The sequence below is a fragment of the Lygodium microphyllum genome, chromosome 24 (assembly GCF_053477565.2).
Source record: "Lygodium microphyllum isolate KBCC chromosome 24, Lygodium_microphyllum_v1.1.10, whole genome shotgun sequence".
In the NCBI taxonomy this organism is placed as follows: Eukaryota; Viridiplantae; Streptophyta; class Polypodiopsida; order Schizaeales; family Lygodiaceae; genus Lygodium; species Lygodium microphyllum.
In genome coordinates this window covers 17,353,239-17,377,326 of record NC_141158.1, presented here as the reverse complement: position 1 = coordinate 17,377,326, position 24,088 = coordinate 17,353,239, and the positions used below count along the sequence as shown (strand labels likewise).

General features: G+C 41.5%; 1 long non-coding RNA gene across 1 annotated transcript; it reads right to left on the bottom strand.

Moving 5' to 3' along the window:
* Positions 1-21,961: 21,961 nt before the first annotated feature.
* On the bottom strand, positions 21,962-22,428 carry LOC148014883 (uncharacterized). The gene is made up of 3 exons (XR_015688424.1): positions 22,344-22,428; positions 22,143-22,228; positions 21,962-22,032 (listed from the first exon to the last, which is right to left on the bottom strand). It is a non-coding gene; the product is annotated as an uncharacterized LOC148014883 (long non-coding RNA).
* Between the last annotated feature and the right edge of the window lie 1,660 nt (positions 22,429-24,088).

Here is a 24,088-nt window from a genome sequence, read left to right as displayed (position 1 = left end):
CGAGGGCTAGATAGACCTCTACACGCAAAGTAGATTGATTAAGATGACACCATGTTAATTTGCAACGTTCAATGCTGCAATATGCATTCGCCATAAATTGTTGCAACAGTCTTCCACATCTCAACATGCATGCAATCTGTCATCTCAAACTTGAAGATGATATGCATAGTACTCCTTGTGCAACATAGTCTTTCTTAGGCACGTTCTCAAGAGGTATACTATCATCAATTGTGGAGTAAGGGATTTTCAAGTGCTACCCATCTTCTCCATTGGAAAATAGAAGAACATACAACAATGGCATGTAGCTTCGATGTAGGTTGGACATAGTGACACATAGGCCATTTCTCATGTAAATGTTTGATGGGACCTGAAATGGGCCGGCATTGGCTATGGCACTAGCCGGACCTCATGCTCATGACACACAAACACCCTCACGGCCTTGCGGACCAGGAGCATCAATCTAATGCTGAAGGACAAACTGCCCTAAAGCTTAATTCATGCGTTTATAGTTTATAGTCCAACGTTTCCCTTAAACTCCTCAAAGGGAGATCCCAAAGTACATAGGCATAACACCTCGTCACATGCACATAGGGAGGCACTCCACCGACTAATAGTCGGAGCCCCACTGCAGTTCTCCTACATCGCAGGGATTGACCCTTTGATGCGCTGCTAAACATATAATGAAAACGAGCACAAACTTCTCTCAAGGTACCAATATTTTACGTTCCAAGATGTACCATTCCTCACTACAATATCCCTTCAGGACCCAATGACTAAACTATAGCTTAGGACATCCTCTCACGCCCATCGTTGGTCACAACCCAAGGAAGACAGGTGCCATGCATCCAAGAGGTTTTTCTGATACCTTTTAGTTATTATGCTTAATGCAAATCATGTATGGCTATGTGCTCCGATAAAAGAAAGACCAGCATTGTGCATAGTGCATAAAGTATTCTTTCCATGAATTTTACCAGTGCGTGCTGCGTTGAAAGGAGGCACCGAGCCATATGCTCATGCTACCATCCTCTTTATTCAAACCATTTCCTATATGCAAAGTGCAATGCATAAATCAAATCTTTTCTTTATCTTTCAATGTTTTAGCCCCTCTTCATCCAACTCTTAGCATTTTGCATCATTGATCGGTTAAATAGGGTTTCTATGCATTTTTCCCTTTTAAAAGAACAATAAATACACACAAAACATAGAAACGGGGACAAACCGAGGCAAACCTTGTGCTTTGCCATCGTTATACATTGCACAAACATAGGTATAATTTTCCCTAATTTTCCTCAGCTCGTTTCCTATTTTTTCCTATTTTTAAACCCATTTTTTTCCATTTTTGGACATTTTTCCTATTTTTCTTTAATAAATAATGATTGAAAATGAGAAAAAAACTCAGATTTAGTTGGTGTGACATATCATATTTCTAATTTATATAGCAAAAAACCCAATTTTACCCTTAAAACACGTGTTTTACGGGTTTTAACACTAATTCTGGCCATGTAGCCTTATATTTTCTGATTTTCAGGTTGCAAATAGTTGAAAATCATGGCGAACAATATCATAATGAACTTTCATCCCATATGAACAAAGTTTCATAAACCAAATAGCATAAAAAGATCATTTTTCTTTGTAAAAATAGCATTACCGCTTATTTTCAGGTCTCGGTTTCTTGGTCTTGATTACGGGACTGATTTCCAGCATGCATTTAATGCTCAGCATCTTCAAGAACAGCACTCTTCATGTCTTCATCCATCCGGAAGCAATCCGATCTCATCCGGACAAGCTTTCCTCCACCATTCTTCATTATCTTCTTCCACACAAGAACAGCCCCTTAAGGGAGAGAGAGGGAGGAGAGAGAAAGACTAAAAGCAGAGATCTTTATCCAGGCCATCATTTGAGGAGCGAAAGGCAGCGATAGAGTCAGCATACAGGAGGGAATCAAGCCCCATGTTCACTTGAGGGGGTTGTGTGCACGCAGGAGATTGATCCATCAAGGACATGAGCGCATTTTTCGGTGCACCTGATGGTGCCTCCTCTCTCCACGTTCCTTCTTTTTCATGTGACATTTAAAGTTTGGGCTCCCAAAGGTCACTTGCCCATTTTGCCCAAATTTTGTCCACCCCTTCGCATCTTGACCGGTTCCTTGGCCATTTCCCCGTCGGGTGTCCAAATCGAGTGCTGTAAATTTCTGTGTGTCCGTCTTGACATCCCACATTGGCCGGCAACTCTTGACAACCCGCATGACAGTCTGAAAAATTATCAAAAATCAACAAGTGTCGCTCGGGCGCCTTTAAAGCACTTGACGCTTAAAATCGTCCTAGCTGGAGCCGCCGCCTTCGACGTTGAATATTTTTCCCTTGATATTCGTAATTTTTGGCTATTTTTAAGCACTTCTCGGCATCAAAACTCCGCTCTCAATGTTTATATTGCAATGATGCAAGTTGTCATCATCACCTTGACCTGACATAATAGTAGCAACCTCATTGCCAATTGGCACAGAGTATTGTCTCGAGGTCACATGCCCTTCCATGCTTGTCATCCTTATCTCTACTATGGGATTTTCAAGAATAATCTCTGCTATAGTTCGAACGGCTCGAGTGTAAACATTGCAAGTATGCATCATTGCTTGCAAGGAATATAATATGCTTGAATCAAGGCTTGGCATCATAGACATTCTGTTTTGAAGCTTGTGATCAGTATCATAAACATACAATTGTGCAAATCTTGGTCTTGCATGATTGGGAATATTGGGTACTCATTGGGTACCATTGACCCAATACGGTGTTATACAGAACCATGAACTTGAAAGGTGTATCCATTCCCACCACCAAGCAATGACTCATCTATCTCAACACCCAATGGGACAAAAGCAAGGCTTTGTATTTCGAGGAATGGAGGGTGCTAAAGGAACTTGATTCAACCTACACAATGGAAGACATATAGCATTAAAAGTATCTAATCTAGCATTTTGATTTGTATCTTGCAAAGAAGAAAGACCTAGTTGGAAGCTTCATAGTTGAGTACGAAGCCTAGCATTGTGTCTTCGACTAACTCTTTGTAGAGGCGAATAGCTCACGCTCAACCGCCAACTGCTTATTTTTCAAGTGTTTCAAGCCAAGAACTAATGGCTACCTCTCACATGGCCGGCACACTATCTCTCTCTATGAGTGTAGTGAGCTTACCTCCATGCCCGATCGAGTTGCCTCCTCTCCCAAGCACTCCGATAGCTCCATGATCCAAGTGCAAGCTTCAAGTGAGCTTGATCCTCAAGCTCCATGCTCCAAGCTCAAGCAAGAGAAGAGAAGAGAAGAAGAGAGGAGAAGATGGAGAGCTTCCTCCACCACGATCCCTCACCCTCACACTCTCACACTCCCTCTCTCAAGCACAAGCTTAAGCAAGCAAAAGCAAGAAGAAGAAGAAGAACAAGAGAGCTACTTTTGGCCACACACAAGAATGAGTTCCTCATTCACTTTTCAAATATATATACAAAACCCTAACCCTAATTCCCTTTGGGCAGTCAACCCCTTCTTGGTCCCATTCCTCCAACCCTTCTCTTGGCCTCAACCTGTACCACTAACCATTTACAATTTGCATGGGTGAGAGCCGGGCACTCTTTTACAAAATAAATCATGGTGTGCCTTGTGCTCTTTTACAAAAGTATTGAGTGCGTCTTTCTCCTTGATTTAGGACTTTTTTACACTTCTTGTGTTTCCAAATTTTTATTAGCGTGCCTTCGTCTTCCGTTTCACTTTTACCTTGGCCTTGTCTTTTGCTTTAGATTTTCTGGATTTTCCACCTTGTTCATCTGAGGATTAACATTACCCCCTCCTAGACGAGTACCAGTCCCATGGCACTCTCCATTGTATATGTAGCAGGCTTTGGCATGCACTGAAATGTGGATGGAAGGGACTACTGTGGTTTGCCGTGGAGGAGTTTTGGTGGTGGTGCGGATGAAGGTCATTGGTGGTACTTTTTTAGCATGATTGACTGGTGATAGGGTTGTTGTAGTTGGTGATAGGGCTATTCTTTGTCAGGAGTTGCACTCGTGGCTGGCACAGGTGTTGGCTTTTGGGGATTCTATGCGTGACAGCTTGCATGATGATAAAGGACAAGAATTCAAAGTTGAGTGTCGCTGAAGAGCTAATGGTACTTTTGTTCGAGTCTTCAATTCCTGCAATTGAAAACCTCTCATATGGTCTCTCCCTAGGGGTTATTGCTAGTCTTCTTATTGTCCACAAGACATAGTTTGATAAGTTTGGAAGACAGGTCGACTCTAAGCAAGCTAAGAGTATTGTCCTGCACTTGAGGACCCAAACTGTATATGGATTGTGGTGCAGATATTATGCGAGTGTACGTGCATACTTAGATATTACGTAGTTATAAGACTATTGGGTCTGGTCCCTCATAGCAATGTGTGGATGAAGTAAGGGTTCAATGGGGTGGGAAAAATTGTCAATGTTGAGGAGAAGTACACTTGAAGGCTTCTTGAGACATCATTTGTGATTTTGACAACACAATGTAGCATAATTGAGCTCATTGAGGCCTTAGCTTTTGGTAGCTAGTATCTATCTATAGTGTTTGAAGAGTATGGTGTACTTTCCATGGTCTTTCATGCCTTGTTTACCACTATTGATTGTGATGGCACTAAGATGGAGTGCGAAAAAGAAATGTGCAAATGGTTCAAGGTGAGAAAAAGAAATGTGCAAATGGTTTAAGGTGACAGATCTAACTAAGACGAGCTCCCTAGGTATGTCATACCCTTGATGTGCCCTGAACAATTATGGGGGATGCATAAAGGGCTAGGGGACTAGGGACGGAGCCAACCGACCAAGGTCACTAAACGTACCTAATTTGAGGACCCCTAGGTGCTGTGTTGTGATCATGGGTGCCCCTCCTTTTTTTCTTTTTTTTCGTTTTCTCTTCTTTTCTTTGATAAAATGAATACAATCAATGCAATACGTGTTGAGGCTATCAACCTTTCATTTGGATTGAGAAATGTCGAGATCCAAAGGCTATGAAAAATAAATATTACAAATATGATTGTGTTACTAGCCTCGATGCTAGAGAAACTATTGTTGAGATAGCCAATGCAGTGAGCTGTGCATGGATAGAGCATCTAGCAAATTGAATCCTGGTTTATGAATAAATGGTTGTCGTTGTTGAGAGTGTGGCTCCTACTCGGACGTAGAGTTTGGCCAAGAAATGGAGAGTAGCCAATGACTATGCTTTGGGCCATGCTCAAATGCAATGTATCCTTTCTGCAGGGGTGATTTTCTCTTTCAGCAATGGGGCTTCCATCATGGCTCTTTCTTCTTGGTATTTATGTTGCTTTCTCCATAATGGTTCTTTGTGGGGTTGGTGGTCTTGTGGTGACTTGGACATTGAATGCTTTCGTATAGAGACATGTGTTATCCTGCATTCACTTGGCAACTCGTGAGAGTACATCCAATTCATATGGTTTAACCATAATGAACAAGTGCAACTCAAAAATACATCACTTATTTAAATCCCATAGTGTTGACTTCGATGCATATCACCTACACTTGATTGTCATTGCTTGTGTGTGTGCTGGCTTTGCTTCTTTTGGTATTATTTATACACAATCACAAAACACATTGTTTATTTATATACATGTTTATGAATCCATGTCACTTCGTGTGATAGGATAAAAACCAATTGTAGAACTCATGATTGTACTGGAGTGTGGCATATATATCTAGCAATTGTGGCATCCTACTCATTAGTAACAACATATATTTTGCAACATTGATTAGCATGCGGCCTTATCTGAGTCTACTGGCAACATATAGCTCCTTCTCAGTGATAATTTTATCAATTAGAGAGTTCTCTTGGTGGCTAGTTCCAACTAATTCCATACCCCAAATGGTAGTCAATACTTGAAAGGAAGTTGGCACCACATAGATTGGGGTCTCTTTGAGACCATTGGGCTAGTTGCTCCTTTGAGACTCTGTCATAATCTGGGTTCCAAGTTTGGCCATTGTAGCACGGTTTTCAAACCAATGTTTTTCAAATTGACTTCAACCCTTTGATTGTTGCTTTAGTTGCTCTATCTCTTAGAGAATTGGTTGCCAAAGCGCTTCGTTGAATGTCACAGTTAAGCATAGTTTGTCGATTTCCTCGTGAGAGATGAGTTGCATGCATTCATATAAGAGCTTGTCATAGTGCTTGTTAAGATATTATTGCTCTTCCCAAGATAATGGATATGACAAATATTCCTCAAGTTGGTCCCTAGGGAATGTGCCCATGTCTGCAAGGACATAGGCATGTGTTAATAATTTGAGTTTAGCATCCAACTCGGTCAAGCACTTTGTGACACTTCTACATTTGATGCGAGCTTGCTCGATTGCTATCTCATGCAACATTCCGGGAGTTTCCCTAGGCTTTAGCATAGCTGGGCGCTCAGGCCACCACCTAGATGAGCAAGATTGGTCGATGCTTGGATTGCTTATGTCCTTGGGGTGTTCATGTTTCTTCTGAGGCTTTGTTGTTATTGTGTCATGGTTTTCCTTGGATGTGACTAGTATAGTTTCGTCAACCTGTTGTGATAGTGTTGTATCCACTCTTGATTGGTCAATGTAAGTTCTATTGTTAGTGGATAGAGCGTTGCAAGAAACTATTGATGGTAATGGTTGCTTTGATTTATCAGAACACACAGGTGTGTCTGAGGTTTCACTGCCCTTAGGAGAGATGGAAATGGGTTGATTCGTGTGGGTGGACTTGATGCTTTATCCCTCAACTCTTCAGCACTCTTGGTCTCAATCTTCTTTACGTCTACGTCCACTTGCAATCGTCATTGTTTTCGTTGTTTTCTCCTCTTTTTCTTGGGTAATCGAGGTGTATCCTTTAATAACTCAAGACCCTGAACTAGGTTAGCCATTGATGTGCTTGGTTGGCCTCAGCCTTCTCTTTCTTTGGTGTGTCCTCATGGACCATAGCCGCGGCCTACTGAACAGCCTTGCTAGGTTGTGATGGTACAACTGCTTCCCTTTTTGGAGAGTCTAGCTCTTTAGCTAAGTCCCCTCCGTTTAGCCCCTCATCTGATTGCATTGGCAGTTGCTCCTGGTCACATGTGTTTGCTCTAGACTCTTGTCCTTGCCCATTGGAACATGCCTCCATTGCATCTTATCAAAGCGAATGTTGTGTTTAGAGTTGTTTCTCTCTTGCTCTGGAGGTTTGGGTGACTCTAATGTAGAGCTAAGAGACAGTTTAGGGTTCCTGTCATGTAGGCTTGGATGAAACCAGCTGAAGAAGTCAAGGATGTATTGATGGGAAGCATAGAGATCTAGGATTGCAAGGTCTTGAGTGAGGCAGAAGACATATGCGCTAACATCAAGTACTATGCTCCCTACTCCTAGTTTGCTAGCCACGTGTAGATCTTCTTCTAGAAGCAATTTATCGTACAAGGGATGTTTTTGGACAGATGGCAAAAAGCTAAACCTCATGGACCATTGCCAACACTATTAATGAGGTCAGGGCAAGGTACGTGGGATCATGCATTGATGTCTAAAGGGCTTTCCTTTGCTCAGTGTCATTAGTCGCCGGTGGCCAATTTTGGCTGCCAAACTTTTATTGAAGTACCATTTATACACAAAGTTACCTTGTCCTTTCCCTTTTCATTGGATTGCTTCAAGATTTTCCTTGTTTGTCTCACATTGAGCAGTATAGAGTGAGGGTATCAAGTGCAATTTCCTAGATGTGGCTTTTGGGATGTCCTTTATAACTTCTTCAACGAGACAGCTACATAGTGAGAGAAAACATGTTGTTGCTCATCCCAAGTCAGGGGTTCGGCTATGAGCTTTGTGTGCTATGGTGTTGGCCTTCCAATGTCCACATGGATGTATGCACGTGTGATGGTTGTCAACTTGTGATCAAGCTTCATCATGCACTTCATCTCTGGTTCATTGGTTAGATGTGCTATCTCTTTGGCCAAATATTTGAGAGATTTCTCCTAAAGCCTAGGCTTTAGGTGCTTCAAAAGTGTTGGAGGTGTCAAGGATGTTAGTTGTGATATCTCTTTTGCAAGTGAATTGCTAAGGACACGTTTTGTAAGGGGCATCGTCACTCATGGCCAAAGGCTATGACTGCTGTGATTCCTAATTGAAAATAGTAGCGGCTAGTTCAGTGGACTGGCTACTATTGGCAGACTGTGGGGTGTCAAGTCCTTAAGTAGATCAGATGTGGTTGTGTCTTTTATTGCCCTTTGTGCATTCACTTGTGCAGATCAAAGCATTAGTTGAGCTAGTTATGATGGATTGCACATGCATATCCTTAGGCTGAGAATTAGGGGTGGTGTCATGTTCTACATCTTGGACATTTGGAAGCTCAGATGGAGATAGAGATTGGGATTGAGCAGCTGCACTTGATGACTGTTGTTATGATGCATGTGTCCATTTAGGAAAAGAGGGTGTAGGAGATTTGGGACTCCTAGGAGGTGGACTTAACACTAACTGGAAGATTTGCTCATGGTGGCTATTAGACGATTCTGCCATTTGCTTTGTTGATCAATCAGCCTTATCATGAGCAACATTGCACCTGTAGTGCTCATTATCCTCTTGAGAAGTCACATGCTCCTTGGGCACTAGTGGTCTTTGTGCACACTCGATGGTTACATCTGACATCCTCTTGTTAAGGATGCTAGGTTGAGGATCTACCTTTCGAATAGTCAAGTTTGGTTTCTTGATTTCAATCGTGAGGGGCTCAGTCACTCCAATGTTTTTGGCTTGAGACTTGGATTTTTGTTTAGATTTCCTCGTGCACTTTTTTAGTTTTGATACGATATGGTCTTCAGGTGTGTAATATCCTTGAGCATGTAGCAACATTTTGGATATCCATCATGACATTGTGCTGGCTCTCCATCGGTACTTTTGTGTATAAGGCTTGGGCTTCTTTTGTGGTCTTCTACAATATTTGTAAGTCCAAAGCCTATCCTTGGCATTGTCTCCTAACCTTCTTGTTTTAAGCATGGCCTCGCTCACTGGTTCTCTCTGTTCAACATGTGCTTGTATCAACTCTTTCAACAAGTCCTTGCTCTCGTTACTGGGCTTGCTTGGTATGTCAGAAAATTCCTTGTCTTTCCCTTGAGGTTTGATGAGGTTACCCTTACTAAAGGTTGTGATTATTCTCACACCCGGTAGTGTCAAGTGTATTCTCTGTGCTACATAATCGGCCTCACACTTAGTCGCCCTTTTGAAGGGTCTTCCTAAAAGGGTTTCCGTTCCACAATTTGCACTATTTGGAGGAACATGGAATAGGATAGGCAAGCTTTCCGTTTCAATAGTTACAAGGATTTTGCACTTCCCTATAAGTGCTTGTAGGTGTCCCCCGTAAGGATTAAGAGTTGCATTGGTCAGTGTGAGCTCTGGTTGGTCTAGTCGAGTCCATGTTTCATAGGTCAAGATATTAAAATCTGCTCCTTCGTCGATGAGAGCATCGACAGTGTGTTCTCTTTTTGTGGTGAGTTTGACCCTAAGGTAAGCAGGCTATACTATGTCTTTATCTTTTGAGTCTAGGATTAAAAGTTCAAGCCTTCTAATACATGCCTTTGAGTCCCCACATGCATGAATAGATGTGGATTCTCTACTGAGATCTTGGATCATCTATGCAGTGCCGTTCATGGTGCATCTATCGCCAGGACTGTCATGTCTAGTCACCCTCGCATTTGTAGCTTGATGTTGTCGCATTCCGCTTTGACTAGATGCAGTCCAAATGCAACATATACATGTTTTTGTGGTGTGGCCTTTTTCCCCTTGTTGGCTAGTTTGGCCCATTGAGGTTCTAGGGTCTCCGTTCGGGTATGGGCTTTTGGTTGCTGTTTTGCAAGTGAGAATCTATGCTTGTGCAGAGTCATTACGACACTAAGATCTAATTTGGAGGACCTGTCACGGTGCATGTTTTCTCTCTAGTCTACCTCTGTCCCCTCTGTGGGATCCAGGGGGGGACAGTCCCCCCCGACTCGTAGGGCCTTTACACTAAACACCATGTGCGATTTGAAGGACCGTTCGTGGCCAAGTTTTGAACTAGTTGCTCTAGATTTCAGCCGAGTGATAGATCTATGATGTGCTTTCGGCTCTACACAGTCTCTGGGTCGGTTTTAGGGGTTAGATGTGTTAAATTTGTATTTTGTTCACCTATCCGATTTTGACAATTTTTTGTCCAATTCTCAGAGGTTCGATTCTTAGGAGTCTGATTATCAGAATCAGATGTCTGATTTTGGGTTGTTCTGATTGGTTGATCAGACGGTCCGTGTCCGAGTGGTTTGATCTTGGTTGGTTCAATTCTGGTGGTTCGGATTGGTCCAATTCTGTTGGTTCGATTTTTGTGTCTGATTTTTGTGTGTCCAATTTTCGTGCATCTGATTCCCAAGTAGTTTGATTTTGAGCATCCGATTGTGATGCCAGGAGGCATATTTCACGGTGGATTCCGTGAGGTTTTACGGTGGTATGATGCGAGGAGGCATATTCCACGGTGGATTCCGTGAGGTTTTACGGTGGTATGATGCCAGGAGGCATATTCCACGGTGGATTCCGTGAGGTTTTACGGTGGTATGATGCCAGGAGGCATATTCCACGGTGGATTCCGTGAGGTTTTACGGTGGATTCCGTAAACTTAGATGACCGGAGCTCATACACAAAGAGGATTCTTTGTGCGAGAAGTTGATGGGGACGCCTGTCCTTTTCGGGCGTTTCATTAATTTAGTGTGTATATGGGTGATTCCATAGCGGGTGATTCCGCAAAATGCATATTAAATTAATAAACGTTTATGAGTTTAGAGTGCACACTCGTAATAAATTAAGGTTAGGATTTATTTCTAACCAGTTGATTTATTTATATAGCTGAAGACTGCTAGGTATTCACTTTTGTCGGTTTAATTGTATTATTTTACTAACGATTGTGAATGCTTCAGTTGATGTGTAGAGATAGCAGCAGTGGCGGAGGAAAGCATTGGAGTCTAGCGAGTATTCGACCTTTGGATTATATTTTGATAGGCGCCACGCCTATATTTTGTTATGTCTATTGAGACATTGATTATTGATTATTATTTTGTATGCGCCTATGCGCACGGATATGTTATTTTTATTTGGACATTGAGATTGGGCGTGCCAGACTCTATGGGCACCGTCCATTAGCTTTATTTCCTATTTTTGTAGAAAGCAAACTCAAAAGCTAAAAGCTTGTCATATTTTTGTAAATTGGGCTATTATTGAGCATGAAGATGGAAATGTACATAAAATACATGCTTTGTGAAGCGCTCACACAAGGCATGGGGGGAGATTGAACCCAATTGGTCTCTTGCTTCTTGTCGTTCATGCTTTTACATTGTTTTTTGTGCAAAAAGGTAGAGTTCATTGTTCTTGGGGACCTTCCGGGACTCACTACCTGAGCATACTGCGTCCGATCTGCGCATCAGTGGTATCAGAGCAGAGCTGAGATCAAGAGCTTCCAATCGCTACCCATTTCGAGCGAAGGCGGAGCTCTAGGAACGATCGGGCTCAACAGTCAATCTCGTCGCGAACCGTCGATACAGGCAGACTTCTGGCGATCAAGAACCCCTGTTTCTACTGTCAGATCGCGAAGGACCAGGCTGTGCAGGCGGAGGACCACGCATCCATCTCCTTCATCAAGTCGTGGTTATACAGTGAGAAAAAAATTTCATATCTCTTATTTCTTATAAGTTTAAGCTTAAATTAAGCTTAGAAGAAGCTTAAGAAGCTTAATAGCTCCACAATTTTTCGACGTGGTATCTGAGGAGGATCGCGAAAAACGCGCTGTGCTGAAAAACGGGCCCCCCCCCTCACGAAATCTGACGATGTCTTCATTAAGCTTCTCAAGCTTAATCTCCTAAGTCAAAGCAAGGTTTCTGCAAGTCACACAGGGCAAGAAAGTCACCAAACTCCGGGTCCTGCGCATCAAAAGTCAAGTTCTGCAAGTCAACTGGAATCAAGTCCTGCAAGTTCATCAAGTTGACCTAAGTTCTGCAAGTCTGCAACTCTGTAAGTCGGCTAAGTCTGCAACTCTGCAAGTCAGACTAGTCAACTGGAGTCAGAATTGACTAGTGCTCAAAACTCCTAGAAGGCTTGTTCCTGCGCAAAAACTCTGAACTGGAAAGTTGTTCGTGGCAAAGTGTTCTACCTATCTACAGGTTCACTGAAGTTTTTTTCAGCAAATGGTAATTATGGATCTAAACAATTCAATTCCAATTTTAAAAGGTTTAATCCAGGTCGTTTCTCATCACCATCTTTCCGCAAGAATTGGGCTAAACCACCTGCATTACCATCTAATGTCAATCCAAATCCTAAGCCTATTCCACAAGCAAATCCAAATATACCCAGACTTCCAGCCATTGCAAATAATGTAACCAAAGCCAAGCCAATAGTATGCTATAAATGTCACTAGCCTGGGCATCTCGCAACAAATTGTCATTCAAAGAAGCCACCAGCACATATCAACTATCTTGGAGCCATGGACGAAGACGAGCATGAGGATATGCCTGATTTCACTGAAGATGAGGATGATACTACTACTACTTCCGACACTTTACCAGGTATGCCTACTCCACATTCATTATTGACTATGAAATGTTTGGTGCATGGAAAGGAAAGAACTATCTTGCATGATGACGGTAGTACTCATGACTTTATTTCAGCAAAATTGGTAAAGGAATTGAAATTACAGACTGTACCTACGCATTATCGCATAAAAGCTGCATTTTTAGGCACTAGGTACAATGGCACACAAGAAGTTCAAGATTTAGATATTCAAATTGGTTCATATATTGAAAGAAGAAATTTCTTAGTTGTCACATTACAGTCAAGCGACATTATTTTAGGAATGCCTTGGAGACACCAGCATAATCCAAATATAGATTATTCCACGCACACAATGAATATTAATTTTCAAGGAAAATCTATTACATTATATGGTATGCATGCATCTAATATTTTTCCACTGCTTTCGCATACTCAAGCAAAACGTGCATTACGCAAGAGTACTAAATCATATCTCATTTGGGTGAATGAATTACAAGCAAAGGAAAATCATATGCACCCTAGGAATGAGGAATTTCTTGCATATTTTAAGGACTGTTTTGTAGAAGACCTACCACCAGGTTTACCACCTTCCCGTCCAGAAGACCATAAGATTGATTTAATCCCTGGCACACAACCACCTTGCAAAGCACCATATAGGCACAACCAGATAGAGCAAAAAGAAATCCAGAATCAAGTTGAAGAACTACTAAATAGAGGCTTAATTCGACCTAGCAGTTCTCCATTTGGTGCACCTGTACTCTTAGTCAAGAAAAAGAATAATACTTATCGTATGTGTATTGACTACCGAGCTTTAAACAAGATCACTGTAAAGAATAGGTATCCTATACCTAGAGTTGATGACCTTATGGACAAACTGCAAGGATCTTCTATATTTAGTAAAATTGACCTTAAGTCTGGATATCATCAGGTGAGGCTAGATAAATCTGACATATTTAAGACTGCATTCAGAACACAGTTTAGCCATTACGAATTCTTAGTCATGCCATTCGGATTGACTAATGCACCTGCCACTTTCAGTAGAATGATGAACCGTATCTTTCTGAAATATCAGTATTGTGTGATTGTTTTCTTTGATGATATTTTGGTGTTTAGTCAAAGTGAAAAAGAGCATTATGAGCATTTGTCATTAGTTTTTCAATTACTGAAAGAAAATCAATTGTTTGCAAATCCTGAAAAGAGTGAATTCTTTAAGACAGAAATTGAGTATTTAGGTCATATTGTATCAAAAGAAGGAATTAAAGTTGATCCTAAGAAAATTGATGCAATATTGCATTGGCCTGTTCCTAAAAACGTGCATGAGTTACGCTCATTCCTTGGTCTTGCTAGTTTCTATAGGAAGTTTGTACGTAATTTTTCATTACTTGCTTTACCATTAACCAAACTTCTCAAGAAAGGAATTGTTTATCAATGGACTGAAACTCAGCCGAAATCCTTTGACTTACTGAAACGTGCATTAACCAATGCCTCTGTTCTACAGTTGCCTGACTTTAATAGACCATTCTTTCTAGTTGTGACCGATGCTAGCGGATCAGGAATAGGAGCCGTACTAATGCAAGACAATCATCCAATAGCATATTCTAGTTCTAAGCTGAAACCCTCTGAGCTCAAATATTCCACTTATGACAAAGAACTATTAGCAGTTGTACAAGCATTAAAACAGTGGAAACACTACTTAATGGGTTCAGAATTCATGATAAAGACCGACCAGCAAAGCATTAGACATTTACTTAGCCAACCCCAAATTTCTGACCGTCATATCAAATGGGCTTCCTTCATTCAAAGTTTTCATCCTATCATTCAATACCAACCTGGAGAAGAAAATGTAGTTGCTGATGCATTGAGTAGAAGACCTGCAATTCATAATATTTCTGTCATATCTTTTGCTTCTTTGATTGCTATGAAAGATACATATCACCAGGATATTACTTTTCATTCTGATTGGCAAAAATTAGTTCAAAATAATTTCATTCCTATTGATTCATTGTCATATAATGATGGATTTATGTTTTTTGAAAAGAGACAGTGTGTTACTATTCCATTCCGATCTTTTGTTTTGAATGAAATTCATTGTCCCCCATATCAAGGTCCACTACAAGGAATTGGGCAATTAGCGACGCCGATTAGCGACGGCGGATATCGGCGTCGCTATAGGCGTCGCTATTGGCGTCGCAACTGGCATCGCTATTTGCGTCGCATTTACTTTTCATTCTGATTGGCAAAAATTAGTTCAAAATAATTTCATTCCTGTTGATTCATTGTCATATAATGATGGATTTATGTTTTTTGAAAAGAGACTGTGTGTTACTATTCCATTCCGATCTTTTGTTTTGAATGAAATTCATTGTCCCCCATATCAAGGTCCACTACAAGGAATTGGGCAATTAGCGACGCCGATTAGCGACGGCGGATATCGGCGTCGCTATAGGCGTCGCTATTGGCGTCGCAACTGGCATCGCTATTTGCGTCGCATTTGCGACGGAAATAGCGACGCAAATAGCGATGCCAATAGCGACGCCGCAGGGAAAATGCGACGCAAATAGCGATGCCAGTTGCGACGCCAATAGCGACGCCGCAGGGAAAAAAAGCGCGGCTGAAACCAGAGCGCCGTTTTCATTTTCTTTTCTTCGCCTTTTGAGAGCGAGAGCGAGGGAGAGAGCGAGGGAGAGAGCCAAGGCTTTGTGAGAGAAGAAGAGGAAGAGACTTGCTGCCGCCGCCGCTGCCGCCGCCGCCACCGCCGTTGTTCGCGAAGGAGAGGAGGAGCCCTCGTTGCAAAGAGAAGCCGCCCACGCTCGCCATATCTCATTGGTGAGTCTCCCTCTCTCTTTCTTTTACTTGTTGAAGGTTTAAATCGTTCTCTTTTGTTTGTTTAGGAGAGGAAATGAAAGAGAAGGAGAGGGAGAGGGAGAGAGAGGGAGAGAAAGAGAGGGAGAGGGAGAGGGAGAGGGAGAGAAAGAGAGGGAGAGTGCATTCTCTCTCTCTCTCCCTTTTGCTTGTTTAATGTTTAAATTACTTTCTTTTTTGCTTGTTTAGGAGAGGAAACGAGAGAGTAAGAGAGAAAGAGAGGGAGAGGGAAAGAAAGAGAAAGAGAAAGAAAGAGAAAGAGAAATAGAGGGAGAGGGAGAGGGAGGGGGAGAAAATAGGAGAGGGAGAAGGAGGGAGAGTAGAGACTCCCTCCCTCTCCCTTTTGCTTGTTTAATGTTTGAATCACTTTATTTTTTGCTTGTTTAGGAGAGGAAATGAGAGAGAAAGAGAATGAGAGGGAGAGGAAGGGGAAGGAAATGAGAGAGGGATAGAAAGAGAAAGAGAGGGAGAGTGCATTGTATCTCTCCCTCTCCCTTTTGCTTGGAGGATGTTTAAATCACTTTATTTTTTGCTTGTTTAGGAAATGAGAGAGAAAGAGAGATAGAGAGGGAGAGGGAGAAAAAGAGAAAGAGAGGGAGAGGGAGAGGGAGAGAGAGAGGGAGAGGGAGGGGGAGGGGAAGGAAATGAGAGAGGGAGAGAAAGAGGGAGGGGGAGGGAGAGGGAGGGAGGGAGAGGGAGAGGGAGAAAGAGGGAGGGAGAGGGAGAGGGAGGGGGAGGGAGGAAATGAGAGAGGGAGAGAAAGAGAACGAGAGGGAGAGGGAGAGGGTGAGAGAAAGAGAGGAAGAGAGGGAGAGGGAGAGAAAGAGAGGGAGAGGGAGGGGAAGGAAATTTAAGATAATATACGTATTGATAATGGTATGTAATGTGCTTTGCATACGGCCACGTACTTCATCAAAATGAACCCAAAATTATTGTTATAAAAGAAGAAACCCTTAAATTGAGTATAGGATAATTTCTCTCAGGTCTTATGACTATGAGTAGAATTGATTGAAATAAATTTTATTACTATAGTTATAAAATTTCATAGATGGCGTGCATTAATTTTAAAATGGATTACTTATACTCAAAGCCGAGATATAACAAAAAATTATCTACCGGGACAAACAAATCGTTGAGCATGATACAAGGCCGAGATATAACATCGGAAAATCTCTCGACTACTATGTACAATGCAAGGTTTATGGTCAACTTGCAACTTGACGTACATCTCCATAAAGCTATCCATTTAAGCCTCGTTTGCTGTAATGTAGATAAGATGGCAAACGAAGAAGGTCTTATTGTTCAAGACCGCGAGTCGTATCTTAATCAGCGTGTCCCATGTCCTTGCTCTCAATGCAAGTTGGCAATTAGACGAAAACGCCGATTGTCTATAGAACACGTACGACGATTTGGCGAGTTTCAATCTGAGATCATTGATCAGGCGATTGCAGATTTTCAGCAAACGGTAATTTGAAGTTAGCATTTTTCATGCATTGTACTCTTAAGCTAATTGAAAACCATACGCGATAAGATTGGGTCTTGTTGGCAAATTTTGTATCCAGGGGGGTGATGTCTCGACCCAAGGGGGAGTGCACCCTTGCGGATATCCTTACTATATTTAGTGGTTTGGCAACAGTATATCTGATGCGATATTCCATTTTACCCATGATTTATTTTTTGTCAATTTTTAAGTTTCCAATGTTTCGCATTGCGAGGTTGACAATACATTTAATCTGCAGTTGCACACACTCATTATCAATACATTTAATCTACAGTTGCGAGGTTGACAATACATTATCAGTGCAGTATAATGCAGTTAACGCATTTTCAAAAAAAGATTGAACCGTCAAATTTATAAATCGGAATCTGGTGAAACTTCACCCTCATGCTGGGCATTAGAAAAACTCATTTATATTAAAAATTTGGCCCCATCAGAAGCCTCTGGGTCACCTGTCCGGAGGCTCGCGTCTGGGGCCCTGAATCTGGGGATTCAGGGCCCCAGACACGAGCCTCCGGACAAGTGATCCAAAGGCTTCTGTTGGGGCCAAATAAATTTTGGATGGTTGATGTGTCCTTGAGGAGCCTACAGGTAAAATTTCATGTGAATCGGAGCACTGGTGATATTTTTCCTAAGCGTGGATTCATTAATTGAAATTTTAGGGTTTTTGAAAAGTTTGGCTATAAGTTTAAAGTTTCACCTCATTTTACACATTTCACTTTTGAGTTCTGAGTTCTCTCTCCTAGAAGACATGGTACGCACCAAGCAAGTGGCCCGGAGATACCCCCCTGGAAATTCCATACGGCAGCCACGTCCTCTAGCTCCACCACCACCACCACCACGCCAGCATCGCAAGCGTCGATGGAAGCCAGGCACAGTGGCTCTTCACGAGATCCGCCACTACCAGAAGACCACTCACCTCCTGATACCGAAGGCTCCATTCCAGAAGTTGGTGCGGGAGATCATGGAGGGCATATTGATCATGAACAACATGAACCAGTTTTCAAACACATCACGCGCGAAACAACCGGATCGCTGGACTGCCCAGGCCCTCCTCACACTACAAGAAGCTGCTGAAGCCTACCTCATCGACTTATTTGGAGACTCAGTCTATGTAGCGGTGCATGCAAGGAGGGTCACTGTCACCGAGAGGGATCTGCGGATAGTCAGGTTCTTTCGGCGATGGAAAGATAGTCCTCGCGGAGGTCAGCAAGGATAGAGGTGTACAAACTCAAAAGCACATGGAATGTAGCTTCTGAAGACATTTTGTAAAGCCTTGGTTGTAATGGACCCCATGTAAAATTGTTATTAATACAAATACAAAGTTTTTGGCGCGTCTTATTTTTGTTTAGTCACTTGATATTTATTTTATTTACGTCGTTGAGTTATCGTATGCGTTCGAACAAATACATGTTGCGCACGAATTCGATAAAGCACTGTGTATTAAATTTAGGGTACGAATCGTGTTACGTATAAATTCGATAAATAAATGTAACATTCAAGTAAAAAAAAACAGTAAATGACACGTATCACAAACTACATTGCACGCGAATCCAACAAACATCAGTTTTCATTACTTGAAGAGAAGATTACAAAGTGCAGTACATCAGTGATGCGATATCAGTAGGCAATAAGTACATCTATTCTCTCCTAGGCTTCTTGGAGCTAGGCTCCCCATGGTTAGAGCTATTCTTGATCATAGGCAACAATACATTTTGCCCCAATAGTTCCTGTCTAATGACAGTGGGGTCTTCAACACCGGCAACCATGCCACGGGCCACCATGGAGAAAAGTGGGCCAGACCTAGTACTCGTGAATAAGTAGAGAAGCTTCGAACGTCGAAGCAACACTACTTTCTCCAGGCTGGAGTTGGTCGGGATGGTCTTGAAGGGCCCAGCCTTTGTTAGTGCCCTCAACTTCAAGAAGTTCTCTGCAAAAGCAGGGGAGCATGTCTTATGAAATACAATAATGTCGTTGACAAGCTGCCCAACATACTCCTTCAATGCCGAGTCTTGCACCCTTCCTTGGCTACCAGATCGGCCACCCTGCCTAGATGAAAACTCATCTATATAGACAATCTCCTGCAACACACAAGTTCAGTATCAGACTCACTATGCATGGAGTGTGCTGAAGATATATAAATCATATTCATATGAAACTTAACCGAGAACATTACCTCTCTGCATCATCTATCTGCCGCTGTAATGGAGCATCCAGGTCTGCTCCTACCACTGGGTTGCCCTCGTCTCTCTCCTGGGTAGGCACTGCATAGTCGGGTCGAGGACCAAAAAGGCTTTCCTGCAACCGCTCGAACTCCTCATCAGAGATCTGATACTATGGCGCCGCATCCTCAATCTGCTCCTGGATGCTCACAATGGTAGAGATGTCATCGATGCTCGTGCCATCATAACGAGCCACCTCATCAACATGTGGTGGGGCATCCTGTAAATCAAAATCTATGAAATCACTAGGTGCATCACGCACCATGATACAGTATAGTTCTTCTTCCCTAAGCTCCAACAACTCTAGCACATCCTGCATGAGTAGATATTCCACCCCCTCGATGGTGATAGCATGGAGAGAAGAGAGGGGTGGCTCTTCGCTCGTGGGCATCTCATCAGGGCAAGGAGGTGGGTGCACAATGGCCAAGCTCTGTGCTGCCTCAACACTCAGATCGAGAGTGATCTCCTCAGGCTCCCTCTCAAAGTACTCTAATAGTGGCCGAGAGGGTGCGTCGATGTCCTCGTCACTGTCCTCTTGCACCTCAGTGCACATAACATATATGGCAAAGGCGGCATCCCTCTCAATGAGATCCATCGTGACATGGTCCTGTGACGAGGTGGGCACTGCTCTAGCGCGGAGATGTTGCCCCACATGCACCAGGGTTCGACTTATCACCTTTGCATGGCTGGATCCGGCACACAAACAATACAAAAAATCCATGGGAACCCACCTGAGAGTGGAGTCGGGAATAGAGCAAGTGAGAGGGTTCACTGCATCACAAAACGATGCTAGTATACTAGAGTCAGGGTCTACAGCGGAAAGCGAGCTCTCTAGACTCAAGGTCACGCAAAACCTAGGGTATATCTGGTCCCCTATGTGCGCGTAGCATGTGGAACTGATCCATGCGGCGAAGGCGGGAGTGGTAGCCATGGCACACAAAGAGAGAAGGAATGAGAGCACAAGTGTAGGGAAGTGGAGAATGAAAGCGAAAATGAGTTTGGAGTTATAGCTTTTATGTGTCTAGGGTTTTAAATAAAGGTTCTTTATAAAGTTATTAATTCTAAAGTTTCAAATTAAAACTCTTACCTTAGTTTCTTTATTTCAGTACTTTAAAGTCACTGTTAAAATTACTCATACAGACAAACGCTTCGTTCTACATTATTATATCCTCGAATATGTTTGGGTCGCTGAGTATATTCAAGTCTAACGAGAGAAAATATATAATTTTTTAAAGAAAATAAATCTAAAAGGCCTTGAAATTCCCTTTGGATCCAATTTAATATTAAAATGTAATAAACGAGCAGCAGAGATGCGCTACAATATATCATTGTGCAAAGACAATATTCTCTAGATTATAGACCTCTAACCTGCAATTTAATTATGATTTTTAACTGCACGATTGAGTAATTACAGTATGTATTATCGCACGCTTGGATCACAGTAAACTAAAATTTAAAGTACTCAGAAGTTCAAAAAAGGTATGTATTCGCTCTTTATAAAGTTTTTTTACAAGGATTCCACTATCTCAAGGATATGTGGAGAAGCACATTGTTTACATGTCATGGATTGCTCACTACGAGTCCTGACTTTTCTATTATCTAACTTGAAATAGAAGTTGTAGAGGGGCTCACTAGACATTAATTGGATTTCTTGTCTCAGAAAATAAATGGGCCAATGACTCTCTGCACTGACTACGAAAGGATTATGACCACTCCACAAGATTACCACATCTACGAGCGATGTATGTGTGTCATCTCGGATATCTTGATCCAAGCTGATCCACTCCCCTCGCAAAAGTCGCCATCTTCTATATCGAAAGCGAATGCACAGAGTTTGTCTAGCAATGAAATACCTGTAATAAAAACAAAAATAATGGTAAGTGATCAATGCGACTAACATAACAATTCATCTAAGCGAGACCTATGTCAATTAAATCAAGGTATGCAAAGTAGTAAAAAAGTTTTACCTGAATGCAATATCAGATTGGTTGACCCTGCACTCAATCGTCTCATCAAAATGTGTTCTTTTGACTTCCCAAGACTCACCCAATAGCTGACTCATCCATTCCTCGGATGGACACTTGCATTGATAAGTAATCTTTGTTTTCTTCAAAACATCACATGAACCAAACAAATGTGCAAACAATGAGAATGGAATAAACCAATTAAGATGCACATCTTTGGAGCCTGTGGTGGGTTTCATAGCACTATTGATGTCAGATTTTATCTTCGACTTGCAAGCTCCTGACAACTCCAAGCTATCAATGAACCATTCACCACTAGACAGTGGCGGCAATGGGACATGCTGCAATCTCTGGCTTTCTACCACATACAATGAATTATAAAAAAAGATATTTTGAGTGGCAAGTTGACTTGTAGAGGTATTATCATAGATCAAAGAACCTATCTCTTCATGCCAAACATGTATCTTGCCGCTTAAACATTCCACATTCTGCCATTCATGCAAAGTCGATGGATATAGAGCTGTCAATCAAACAAGACTGAATTAGAATACTGCAAAGACTTTTAAAAACAACTCTGATACAAAAGAATAATCAATGATAAAATTTAACAACTTACTGTTTTGTTTATAATTTGCAATTTTGTTCTCGTCGTGTACAGAGATTTGTTTATGCGTATAAACATGTTGAATCAACACTTCTGTTACTGCACTTGTGCCATTAAACACTTTTCTGAACTCTAGAATTCTACCTTTCCAATGTTTGCTAGGGTTTGCAACATCCTTGCGCTTGACCTTGAAACTCCCTCGAGTACTTGGGTGCATCAAAATCCAATCCAACTTATAATACTTATCACAAATCCAATTACCGCCATTATCTTTCCTGTTGAAGACCTCCACTGCAAGTATGCTACTGATATTTTTCCTCCGTGAAGACATCTGTAACAACCAAATACAAAAGTTACCTATCAACATGTGTATAATTTGCAAATGTTATCTCCAAATGAAATTAAATTTATATGGATCAATTTAAAAAAGAAACATTGTACCTGTAATTTCTTTCACAAAGATCCCTAGATATGTTGAACAAGAAGTTGACTTATAGCAAGACCATTGTTCCTTCACTGACAGATTCCTATAGTACAAAAACAAAAGAAATATTGGGTCAACACATACATATAACTTATATAGGCTTTGTCCAAATGCGTTGAAATTTAACCATGGAACAGTAGTAAAAAATGGCAATATACCTGTGGCTTTCTCTGCAAAAAATCCCAAAGATGTTGTAGAAGTTGAGTTCTTAATAAATCATTGTTCTTCACCCTCGGAGATTCTTGGAGTAAAAAAACAAAGGAAAGCTCAATATGCATGTAACTTGTATACATTTTGTCTAAACGAGATAAAATTTAACAGTGGAGCAACAAAAAAACAAGACAATATACCTGTAACTTTGTTTAGAGAGAAACCCTAGGATGTTGAAGAAGAAGTTGAGTGTTCAAAATCCCAAAGATGTTGTAGAAGTTGAGTTCTTAATAAATCATTGTTCTTCACCCTCGGAGATTCTTGGAGTAAAAAAAACAAAGGAAAGCTCAGTATGCATGTAACTTATATACATTTTGTCTAAACGAGATAAAATTTAACAGTGGAGCAACAAAAAAACAAGACTATATACCTGTAACTTTGTTTACAGAGAAACCCTAAGATGTTGAAGAAGAAGTTGAGTGTTCAAAATCCCAAAGATGTTGTAGAAGTTGAGTTCTTAATAAATCATTGTTCTTCACCCTCGGAGATTCTTGGAGTAAAAAAACAAAGGAAATCTCAGTATGCATGTAACTTGTATACATTTTGTCTAAACGAGATAAAATTTAACAGTGGAGCAACAAAAAAACAAGACAATATACCTGTAACTTTGTTTACAGAGAAACCTAAGATGTTGAAGAAGAAGTTGAGTATTCAAAATATCACTATTATTGACTGTAAGAGACTCCTAGAGCATCAAAACAAAAGAAATTACATGTCAAAGAATGCACATAACTTGCACAGGTTTTCTCCAAACGAGATAAAACTTTACCATAGAACATCTATGGAAGAGAAAAATATACCTGTAGAGTTTTGTGAAGAGAATCTTAGGGCTTTGGTAAAACAAGCTCTGCTCTCATAAAACACATGAATCTCTCTCTGTGCTTGTGCAAAGCAAATGAAATTTTACAGGGTTACAGACATGGCAAGAAACAGTGAGGCTGTAAAATTTCGTCAGGAAAGAAGAAGCGGGGAAAGAGATATGACAAATTTGAGTTCCGCCTAAAAAAGAGGGGGAAACTGAAAAGGGGAGAAAAGAAAAGTCAAACATAAAAAATAAGAAAATGAAAATTTGAGGCACAAACTTCCAAGAAGTGACAGCTTTGTACTCCCCTTTTCCCTTATTTTATTGCTGAGGGAAGATTTGGTCCAAGATATGGCTAGAAGATTCATGTTACATGAATCTGGAATCCCAGCTCTCTCATTGGTTAGGCCTATATTTGTTTATTCACTCCTTAAGGGGCAAAAAAGAGAGTCCATATTTCTCCTAATGCCTAAACGACACTGCCCCGGACGAAGGCCTAAAGATCCTCGAGCCAGGAAAGTCAGAGCTCGTCTAAGCATGCAACCCATGGCAACACCGATTGCACAAATCCCCCATAAGTGCTCAGGCACCAGATGCCCAAGAGTAGAAAAGGTATCCAGGGACAGGGAAGAATTCAACGAGTTGGTTAAAAGCATTCTAGAGTTGGCGACGGCCCAGGACTATACCATCCACGTCTTGGCCGACATGTGCCCCACCCGACCTCACGACAATCCCGCACCAGCACCAACCAAGTCGCCCAACCAATCGGACTCGCCCCGCCTAATAGAAATTGACTAAGCCTTGTGATGTACGAGCAACTTGACGTGTTTTGTCTTTTTGATGGGTGAAAGGGAAACTCCACACTTATACCTCTTCTGCTGCCCATAGCTA